Source organism: Rhinolophus sinicus, chromosome 14 (assembly GCF_057876585.1).
Source record: "Rhinolophus sinicus isolate RSI-liver-muscle chromosome 14, RSI-T2T, whole genome shotgun sequence".
Classification (NCBI taxonomy): domain Eukaryota; kingdom Metazoa; phylum Chordata; class Mammalia; order Chiroptera; family Rhinolophidae; genus Rhinolophus; species Rhinolophus sinicus.
This window is the reverse complement of record NC_142514.1, coordinates 108,258,478-108,268,812: the sequence shown is the minus strand read 5'-3', so window position 1 is coordinate 108,268,812 and position 10,335 is coordinate 108,258,478.

Below are 10,335 nucleotides of genomic sequence, written 5' to 3'. Positions count from 1 at the left end.
GTCTCCACATCTTGGCCATTGTAAACAATGTTGCAATGAACATATGGATGCACACATCCCCTTGAAGCAGCATTTGGGTTTCTGCAGATAAATACTCTGAAGTGGGATTACTGGGTCCTTCTTTGTCTTTTCTTATGGCCTTCTGTTAAAGTCTATTTTATCTGTGATAAGTATTGCTACCTTAGCTTTTTTCCGTTTTTTTTTTCATTTCCATTTTCATGAAATATCTTTTTCCATCCCTTTACACTCTGTCTGAAGTGACTCTCTTGTAGGTAGCATATATAAGAGTCTTGTTTTCTTATCCATTCAGCCACCCTATGTCTTTTGAGTGGAGAATTTAATCCATTTACATTGGAAGTAATTGTTGCTAAATATGTAGCTATTGCTATATTATTATTCATAATTTTGATAATTTTTCTTCCATCTTAAAGAAATCCCTCTAACATTCCTTGTAATACTGGTTTGGTGATGATGAAGTGCTTTAGCTTTTTCTTGTCTCGGAAGCTCCTTATCTGTCCTTTGATTTTAAATGATAACTTTGCTGGGTTAAAGTAATCTTGGTTGTTATTTCCTTGCTTCTCATCACTTTGAATATTTCCTGCCAGTCCCTTCTGGCCTGCAAAGTTTCTGTTGAGAAATCAGCTGGCAATCTTATGGGAGCTCCCTTATAAGTTACTAGTTGCCTTTCTCTTGCTGGTTTTAGGATTCTCTCTTTGTCTTTAACCTTTGACATTCTAATTACAATGTGTCTTAGTGTGGGCCTAAGATGTTTAGGTTCATCTTATTTGGAACTCTCTACACTTCCTAGATTTGTATGTCCATTTCTTTCATCAGATTAGGGAAGTGTTCAGTCATTATTTCTTCAAATAGTTTCTCAATTGCTTGCGTTCTCTCTTCTCCTTCTGGTACCCCTATGACGCAAATATTGTTATGCTTGATATTGTCCCAGAGGGCTCTTAAATTAGTCTCACTTTTTTGGATTCTTTTTTCTTTTTGCTGTTCTGATTGGGTGTTTTTTTCTTACCTTGTCTTCCAAATCATTGATTCAATCCTCTGCTTCATCTAGTCTACTGGTGATTCCTTCTAGTGCATTCTTCATTTCAGTTATTGTATTCTTTACTTCTGACCAGTTCTTTTCTGTGGTTTCTATGTCCTTTTTTATGCTTGCTATCTCTTCATTGAAGTTCTCACTAACTTCCTTGAGCATCCTTATAGCCATTGTTTTGAACTCTATCTGGTAGGTTGCTTGTCTCCATTTTGTTTAGTTCTTTTTATGGAGTTTTCTCCTGTTCTTTCATTTGGGATGTATTTCTTTGTTTCCTCATTTTGGTTGCCTCTGTATTTGTTTCTATATATTAAGTTGATCTGCTATGTCCCCCAGTCTTGGCCAAGTGGCCTTAGGCAGTAGGTGCCCTGTGGGGCCCAGTGGCACAGCCTCTCTGGTCACCTGTACTGGGTACTCCAGGAGTGGAGTGTCCCTTGTGTGGGTTGGGTGTGCTCTATTGTTATAGTTGAGCCTTGGTTGCTATTGCATGTCAGTGGTGGGATTGATCCTCAGGCTGACTGGCTATGGGGTTTGGCCACATGCACAGCTTACAGTCTGCTGTGCATGGGACTTACGCCACTGAGTGGGATTTGCTCCAGTGGGCTCTGGTGTCTGTTGAGCCCTCCCTTTGTGTGTTCCCCTTGTGGGGCTAATTGGGTGGTGCTCTGCTGTGGTGTGAAGACAACCCCCAAGTATGTTGTTTCTGGGGCCTTTTGTGAGTGGCTCTGTGCAGTCCCAGGTCACCCACTGCCTGTGACTGGCCGGGGACTACCTGATAAAAGCTATGAACCAGAATACCTGGTTGTCCGCTGCCTATGCTGATTCTGGGGATGTGTGGGAGAGGCCACACTGCAAACTGAGGATGTCTGCCACCAGTACAGTGCCTGGGGTAGCTCTGCAAGAAGCCAGGACACCCCGAGGCCTAATGCCACCTGCCAGCTCCCTTAAGGTTCAGCCACTGATAAAGTCTCATGCGGTATGCAAGTTGGGTGAGGCAGGGTCTCAGGGAGTCACTAGAGTGGGAGGAGTTGTGGTCACAAGGTTACGTAAATTTTGGTTTGGTGCCAGAGCTGAGCCTGAAGCTACTCAGCAAAAGTCTCAGAGCACACCAAAGACAGTTGCTGCCTGCCTGGGGTCTGTTGGACACTGATAGTTTTCCAAGAAAGAGTACAATGGAGGTGGGGCTAGCTGCTCTTGGAGAAAGTGCCTCCAGTGTTGGGTGGGGTGGGGTCTCAGTGAGTCAGCAGGGCAGAGCTGTTGAGCTCACCAGACCAATCAGATTCAGATTTGGCCATAAGCGTAGGAGGAGGACTCAACACAAGTAAGATGTCATCAGCCTGCTGGCTGCATGGAAGGAGGACCCCTCACAGTGAAAATGCCGACTGTCCTCCAGCCTTCATCCCAAAGCCACACAACTTACTCTGCCCCCTGTATGTCTCTGACACCTCCGAGTTACTGTTCTTCTGCTGGAGCCCAAGGTGAGTGCCTGGGAAAGAGAGAGTCTGCGCGTGGACCCTTTAAGAGGATGCCTGGGTTTACCACTGAATGTCTGCCATCCCACCTGGATGATCGGAATCTCCACTGTTTTTTACAGTCAGATGTTGTGGGGGCTCCTCTTCCCAACACCAGTACTCTGGGCTGGAGAGGACGGTGTGGGGCTGGGGTCCCGTGCTCCTCTGAGAGGAGCCTCCCCAGCTGAGATATCCCTCCTGGTTCTCAACAGCCACACGGAGGTTTGGGGTTAGCCAATTCTGCCTCTCCGCCCCTCCTAGTAGTCTCAATGTGGCTTTTTCTTTATACCCTTAGTTATAAAACTTCTGTTCAGCCAGACCTCTGATGGTTCTCCAGGTTGACTGTTCTATAATTTAGCTGTAATTTTAATTTGTTGACAGAAGGAAGCAGTCACAGTGTTTATCTACTCTGCCATCTTGGATCTCGCCATCAATATCTTTTCATCTTCTTTTTTCTTTAACCTTCCTTCCTTTTCTTATTTAGTTAATTGACTAGAGAGTTTTATATTCCATTTGGATTTAATTTGGTTATGTATTATTCTCAGAAAATTAACCCAGCTATAAAACTAAAGTTGTTGCTATATGAATCTCATTGTATTTATATATTTCCTCGATGGGTAAAAGTTTTGTTACTGTCATATATTCTGACAAAAATGTGTGTTTGTGTTTTGTATTTTATCTTTGTTTTTTCAGCAATGCTTCCCAGTTAAAACAACAACAATAAGAATTGTGCTTAGTGACCAAGTGAAACACAGCAGAATCATAATTCTCCTTCAATAATAACAAAACAGGACAATTTCCCCAAAGCTTGTGATTTGACTCTGAATCTTATATAGTTTTCTTTTATTCATTGTCAGAAAATACCTCCTTTTAGTATTACAATCCCTACTATTCACTTAAATAGCTCCTTTTATTTTGGTCTGGAAAAATAAATAAGCAATTTTACAAATTGGACTTCAGTATCAGCATTATGGCTATGAAACAGATTTTTAGGAGAACCTTAAAAGGATCTGCAAGTAAAAGAGCTGTCTCTAAGTTAAAAATTCACATCTTATTATAATTTAGAAATTTTCTAGTCATGTTTTACTTACCTAACTGAATTGTGACACTTTTAAGGGCTGGGATCATGTCTCAGATACTTTTGTATTCCCACTCCTGAACTCAGCACACTGTCTAGCACATGCAAAGTAGTCAGAAAAAAGTTGTTGAATGAATGAATGAGTTGTGGCTTCTGTAGCATCTGTTGTTGTTATTGTATTTTTAATTATCAAATGAGCAGTGCATGCCTATGTGGAGGAGGTGTTATAATCATAACTGATGCATTGTGTAGCTAGGGAATGATCAACAGATGCCCAAAATTACTGCAACATTGTAAATAAATAGTTTTGGCAGTAGTAGCTGCTTCTGACAAAAACAAAATAAAACAAAAAACTAGACTTTAAATAGAAAAAAGCTAGACATAATGGCCAAAGAATGCAGAAAAGTAAGATGATTTGTGCCCAGCTCTTAATATACAAAAATGATTGAGTAAAAACATTGAAAGGTCAATGTCACTGAAAGAAAAGTTGCCCCAGAAATGAAAGGCATGCCATGCCATTCAGGGCCACAGGGAGAAGCACCAGTGTTAGTCAGGAGGCAGAAGGGAATGAAGGAAAAGCATAGGCAACAGCCTCTGTCATGTTTTCTGCAGTAAAGGAAAGGCAGGGAAAGCAAACAATTTAGGATGGTTTGAGTAATTCCAGCAGGCTCTGGGGCATAGGTCTGTCCCCAGTTGTCTGGTGTCTGTCACAGGGTTCATTTAGGACAGGGGAAATATTGGCTTTGTGTGTAAGAGCAAGATAACAGAGGTGGTTGTGGAGGTATGGACTTGGGATTGGTTGGTTTTCATAGGAAAGGTGGGTTCACCAACTTGTTTCCTGTCTTAGGAATAGTATAGTCCTGAAGAGAAATCTCTCCCTAGCTAGCAACCGTGACCCCCACTCCCCCAAAGATGTCAAAACATCATAAAACATAGAAAATAAAAATATGATTAACACATAAGACTCTAGAACTTAAAAGAAATGTATGGTAAATAAGTATATGAATGAGAAATTTTAACCTAGACCCATTTATATGGTTCTGCTTTAGGTATTGTATTAAATCTGTATATTAACTTGGAAAGCTTTGCCATCCTCACTATGTTTAGTCTTCTTGTCCATGAGTATTTTTTTAATCTGTTTTAGGGGTCCTTTATTTCTCTTAATAAGTTTTATCATTTTTCTTTGAGTAGCTTTTATTACATAAATTTGATTATTCCCAATATGTTCTTCTTACTATTATAAGTGAAATTTTAAAAATCTTGTTTTTTACACATATCACTTATATGTTGATGAAATTATTTTATGGCATATGTAAAATTTTGCAATTTTGCAAAATTAGTTCATTACCTTGAATAAATCTTCAGTTTTAAAAACTTTTGCTATAAAAAATTTAAAACTGGGCCGGCCCGGTGACTCAGGCGGTTAGAGCTCCATGCTCCTAACTCCTAACCGAAGGCTGCTGGTTCGATTTCCACATGGGCCAGTTGGCTCTCAACCACAAGGTTGCTGGTTCAACTCCTTGAGTCCCGCAAGGGATGGTGGGCTCCGCCCCCTGCAACTAAGATTGAACACGGCACCTTGAGCTGAGCTGCCTCCCGGATAGCTCAGTTGGTTGGAGTGTGGGTTCTCAACCACAAGGTTGCCAGTTCAATTCCTCAAGTCCCTCAAGGGATGGTGGGCAGCACCTCCTGCAACTAAGATTGAACACGACACCTTAAGCTGAGCTGCTGCTGAGCTCCCGGATGGCTCAGTTGGTTGGAATGCATCCTCTCAACCACAAGGATGCCAGTTCGACTCCCACAAGGGATGGTGGCCTGCGCCCCCTGCAACTAGGAAAAAAAAAAAAAAGGCAACTGGACCTGGAGCTGAGCTGTGCCCTCCACAACTAAGACTGAAAGGACAACAACTTGAAGCTGAACGGCACCCTCCACAACTAAGATTGAAAGGACAACAACTTGACTTGGAAAAAAGGCCTGGAAGTACACACTGTTCCCCAATAAAATCCTGTTCTCCTTCCCCAATAAAATCTTTAAAAATAAAAAAAGATAAAAATTTAAAACTTACATAAGTACCCATCACCAAGCTTCAAAAATTACCAAAATTCTCCTTATTTCTTCTATTTTCCCACTCCCAAACATTCATGTCTTCTTTAATTCCACTTAAGATGCCCAACAATTTCCTATAATTTTTTATGGCTGCAGAAAAAAGTCATTCAGATGTATGTAAAGCTTCTGAATCTTTGGAATACTTTTTCTTTTCTCTTGTTCTATTGTTTTGTTTTTAAATAGTTTCCATGATGATTTCCTGTTTTTGTTCTCAACTCTGAACATGGTGATATCTATTTAGATTCAGCGTGTTACCAGGCAGAGTGAGTAAGGATTTCCTTTGGCTCTCACTTCTGTTCAATGGCTTGATGGTTGAATCCTTCTTTAAAATATATATCTGGAGAGCAGACTGATATGCATATATCCCAGCTTTATTCCCAGTCCAGCAATTTCTCACTTAGTATACTTCTGCTCTGTTGAAGTTGCATCTCTCTCTTACTCCTATTGCCTGGTTTTCTATTAATCTTAGCTAATTTAGTACATGAGCAATTGTGAATTTAAAAAAATGCTCTCCTAGTAGGATTTCCTTTGCTTCTTCTCCTAACTCTAGGTCACACAAGGGTTTTACTCAAGGACTAGCTAATTTCCCCAAACTTTTTGCCCAGTTGTTTTTTTGAGATTTATGTGATTGAAAGACAGACAACAAAACAAAATAAACCAGCTCCAGTATGATTTTCTCTTTTGGGGGAGGCGTGGAATGGGTGATTTTCAGGAGAGGCAGAGTGAACAAAAAGCAAGAAAACTGCTCTTTCTAGTGGAAAGAATGGGATATTGTTGCTACTTCAGGACTAGCTTATTCAAATCTTTCCTAGCTTATCTCAATATTTTACCATACAAAGATTTTTTTAGAAAATATCGTACACTTAAAAGGAAATAGGATGTTGTGAATAAAGAAGAAAGTGGCACTCTCTATTGTCTACCAATTCTACTTCTGGTCTTAATATTCTTCCCCTAAGCAGATGGATGTGACTGATGGCTGATGTTGAATTAATGGTGCCTCCTGAGCACCATATTGGTGGTTCTGCCAAGTTTGTGGCCAGGGTACCTCCTTCCCAGTCCTAAACTATGACCATGACATGTTCCTCTCCCTTAAGGCTGTGACAGCAGAATTAGGGGATTATTTATCATTGGTTTATATCTTCCTGTGACTTGGAGGCTCGGAGAATTCAGTAAGTGTTTATTTAGCCTCTTTGTCTTACCTAATAAGTTTAAAAAATCAAAATATTCTTCTGGCCAGATCAGGGTCTAACGCACAGATTATCTTCGACTTGGTGTACATTTTAACCCAAATATATTCAACATCTCACCAAATATAATTAATATGACCTCTGTCTTTTTCTAAGATACAATGATCCTGATAATATTCTCTGGAAAATTTCACTCATTCACTGACCTATAATTTTGTTTTTCTTAATTCCCATCCTCCAAGGTAAAAGAAATGCAAACAGGAAGTTTTACACAATCTCCTTTGGAGACATTGCCCAATTTCCTACTAAGTCTAGAGCCTGAGTTTCTGAGTTGGTGGATGCATAGTGCAGAGGTATGAAGTTTTAGTTTCGGGGTTCCCCCTTCTTCTCTCTCTTCCTATCAATTCATTCTTATATTTTGGTCATTTAAAATACTTTTAAAACATTATTTTCTGTACTTCATATCTTTTACAATGTTATCTAAAACATTAATTGACATTAAGATATTAATCTTGCTTTTATAAGTGTGCATCTTCACTCGCTTTCCAGTGTTTGCTTTCATACTTCCATTGCTCCTGCTGTGAAGATGGGCACTTCAGTCTGTCAAGATTAATGACACCAGTGCTTGTTCATAATCACAATTCTTTGTTTATATACATGCCTTATAGTTGCAAAGAGATTTCACGTATCATTATTCATTCATTCATATATTAAAAAATACTTAAGCATCTACTATGGACCAGGCACTGTGAGGGGCCCTGGGAATATAAAGATGAAAGACAACTTCTGATTTCCAGGCCACAGTCTCAATGGGGAGGCACATAGGACAGTAGACAGGATACTGTACTCAAAAGTAAACTTCTGAAAATAGTTTGGTTTCTAAATGGACATTTTTTTAAAACTGGAAAGTGAATATATTAATTAACAGACACTAGATTTTGTCCATTTGACAGTTTTATTGCGTGTGTGTGTGTGTGTGTGTGTGTACACATGTGTGTGCATAAAACCTGAATAAATTGGTATTCTGGCTTTTGAATTAGTCTCCTAAGAGCATGTCCAGAATTAAATCTCTACTGGTCTCTGGACAAATGTAAGGATGTGATCCTTGAACTTGAAGCTTATATTCTTGATGATACCTGGCAATCCCACCAAGGCTCAGGCAGATGGGAGCCTGGTCTGGTCAGTCAATTGTCCCCTCTTTACTTCTCAACATTGGTTAATAGTGCCAGATAATCAAAAGATTCCTGTAAAAGGTAGAACTTTTTTCTCCTTTGCTAGCATTCATGTTGTAACTCACACAGAAGGAATTGAGCCTTTTCCCATGCTACTTTGTTAACTCTGGCATTATTCTAAGTGGAAATGGATTCTGATGGCGTAAGTATTATTTCCTGGGCAATAAACATCTTAAATAGAGAAGTGAGTCAGCAGAGCCCATGAAACTTAAGAACTAAGGTCAGTCACATGGGTAGTGGACCTGCTTAATCTGAATACAACTTTCTCTTCAGATCATTTTTCTTGAACTTGGGTGGAAAGTCCCACATCTCTTGCTCAATTTGGCAGTTGCAAGGATGAGGTAAGGCAATAGTACTCTGGCGATACTGTAGTGATATCTGTAGCTATAATATTTGAATAGTCACAGTAGCTAATCCATTTGAATTTGAATTTTCCCTTTATATGTTATTAAGAATATTGTAATATCCAATTGAAAGGAAAGATGATTAAGAAAAGGACTCAGAACCACAGCAAAAACTAAATGCTATTGTCATGCAAGGTGTCATGCAGGGTCTCTGATCCCGCTCCCCACATAAGAATGCAGGATATGGTGAGGCCAAAAAGAAACACCCACAGAGCCTTAGATAGGGGAGTCATACCACTATATTCTCGCTGGTGGTATCCGCATCTCTGCAATCCGCTCTTGCTAGCTCAGCCACCATCTTCTTGCTAGGCCCCCATTTCCTGCTAGCGTAGCCATGGCAGTTATATTAGTGGCCAATGGCTCACTAGTTACACCTGACGGCCAACTAGCCACAGCTGATGGCCATCCAATCATAGTTGATGGCCATTTGCTACCTGAGCCAGCCAGCACCTTTCCACGTGAGGCCGAGAGCCTGGAAACTGCACTCCTGGCTCTGTCCCCACAACAAGTAAATTTTAATTTCAAACCTGAATTTTTGCATTGAGAACACAAAAAGATTATTTCTCAAGTTCTAAGCTAATTGATTCTAAGTGTGGTTGGATGTCTGCCTCGTAAGGCAGAACTTTAAGATGATGCCACTTCTTGACTTATGTGGAGGAAGAAAGTCACTCATGGCTGAAATTACCCAAAGAAATCACTTGATTGGCCTTTCCTGACTATGGAATTGTGACTTTTTCTCCATTGCCCATGGGAGACAGTATAGCTAAATCTTCTCTGCCCTCTTGCAATTTCATTAATGCAATGGGAAGTGGGTGGAAAGTTTCCACCTCTGAGGAGGAGATAGAAATTTTATATAAGGAACTCAGGAGCCTGAGTTAAAAGGATAGGCTCTAACAGTCCAATCTCTTGGTCCAACATTCAAGGTTAGGGAGCCTAGCAGGAAGGAAACTGTTTAAGACTTGGTGGCAGATAAGGCTAGGAGTTCCAGTTCTCTGCTGCAAAATAACCATGATGGCTGGAGATGGAACCAGTGAGCAGGCCAAGTGAGGAAGAGAAGGGCACAGCACTTGTTCTGTGAGGTGGCCAGTGCTGGAACTGGCGTCACCCAACTTTCTTGGCACAGACTCACTTTCTGAGGAAGTAGCTTCTTCAAAAGAGCTGTCATCTTGAGAACTCCTAACTGAACTTCAGAGTGAGGCATGAGCTGATCCTCTGTCAAGGAACTCTGTAGTCTAGACATAGCAAATGGAAGTGGAAAGTCCCTCAGATTTCAGGGGTTCCTCAGGGCATCTGTGACACCAGCTCCTAGAGTGACCCTTCCAGGAACAACTCATCTAGTGGAGATGGAGGCATCCTTCAGCTGCAAATATCAAGTGGGCTAGAGCATCTCCTTCCCTCTTTGGACACTATACTCACACAGGATTCCTGCGCACTTAGGAGGAGCAGAGGGCCTTGAGGAGACGGAACTGGACTTGTACTTGGGAGGCTGAGCATTCCATTTTTGGGGGAGGGCATTGTTCACATCTCCAACTGTGGGGTTGGATACTACAGTTACACACATATAAGAGCAAACAAACATTTAAAATAAGAGGCTTAATTCTTTCTGTGAAAAATAAGGGAAGAGATGCCCCTCTTTTTCTTAGAGCATTTACTTTAGAAAACTTGTAATTTTAAGTTCTTTAGCCTGCTCTTTGAAGTATATGTAAATACTTTTAAAAGTTAAAGAACTGTTTTTGCCAGCTTTGTGACCCATGAATGGCTTTCTCAAAGTC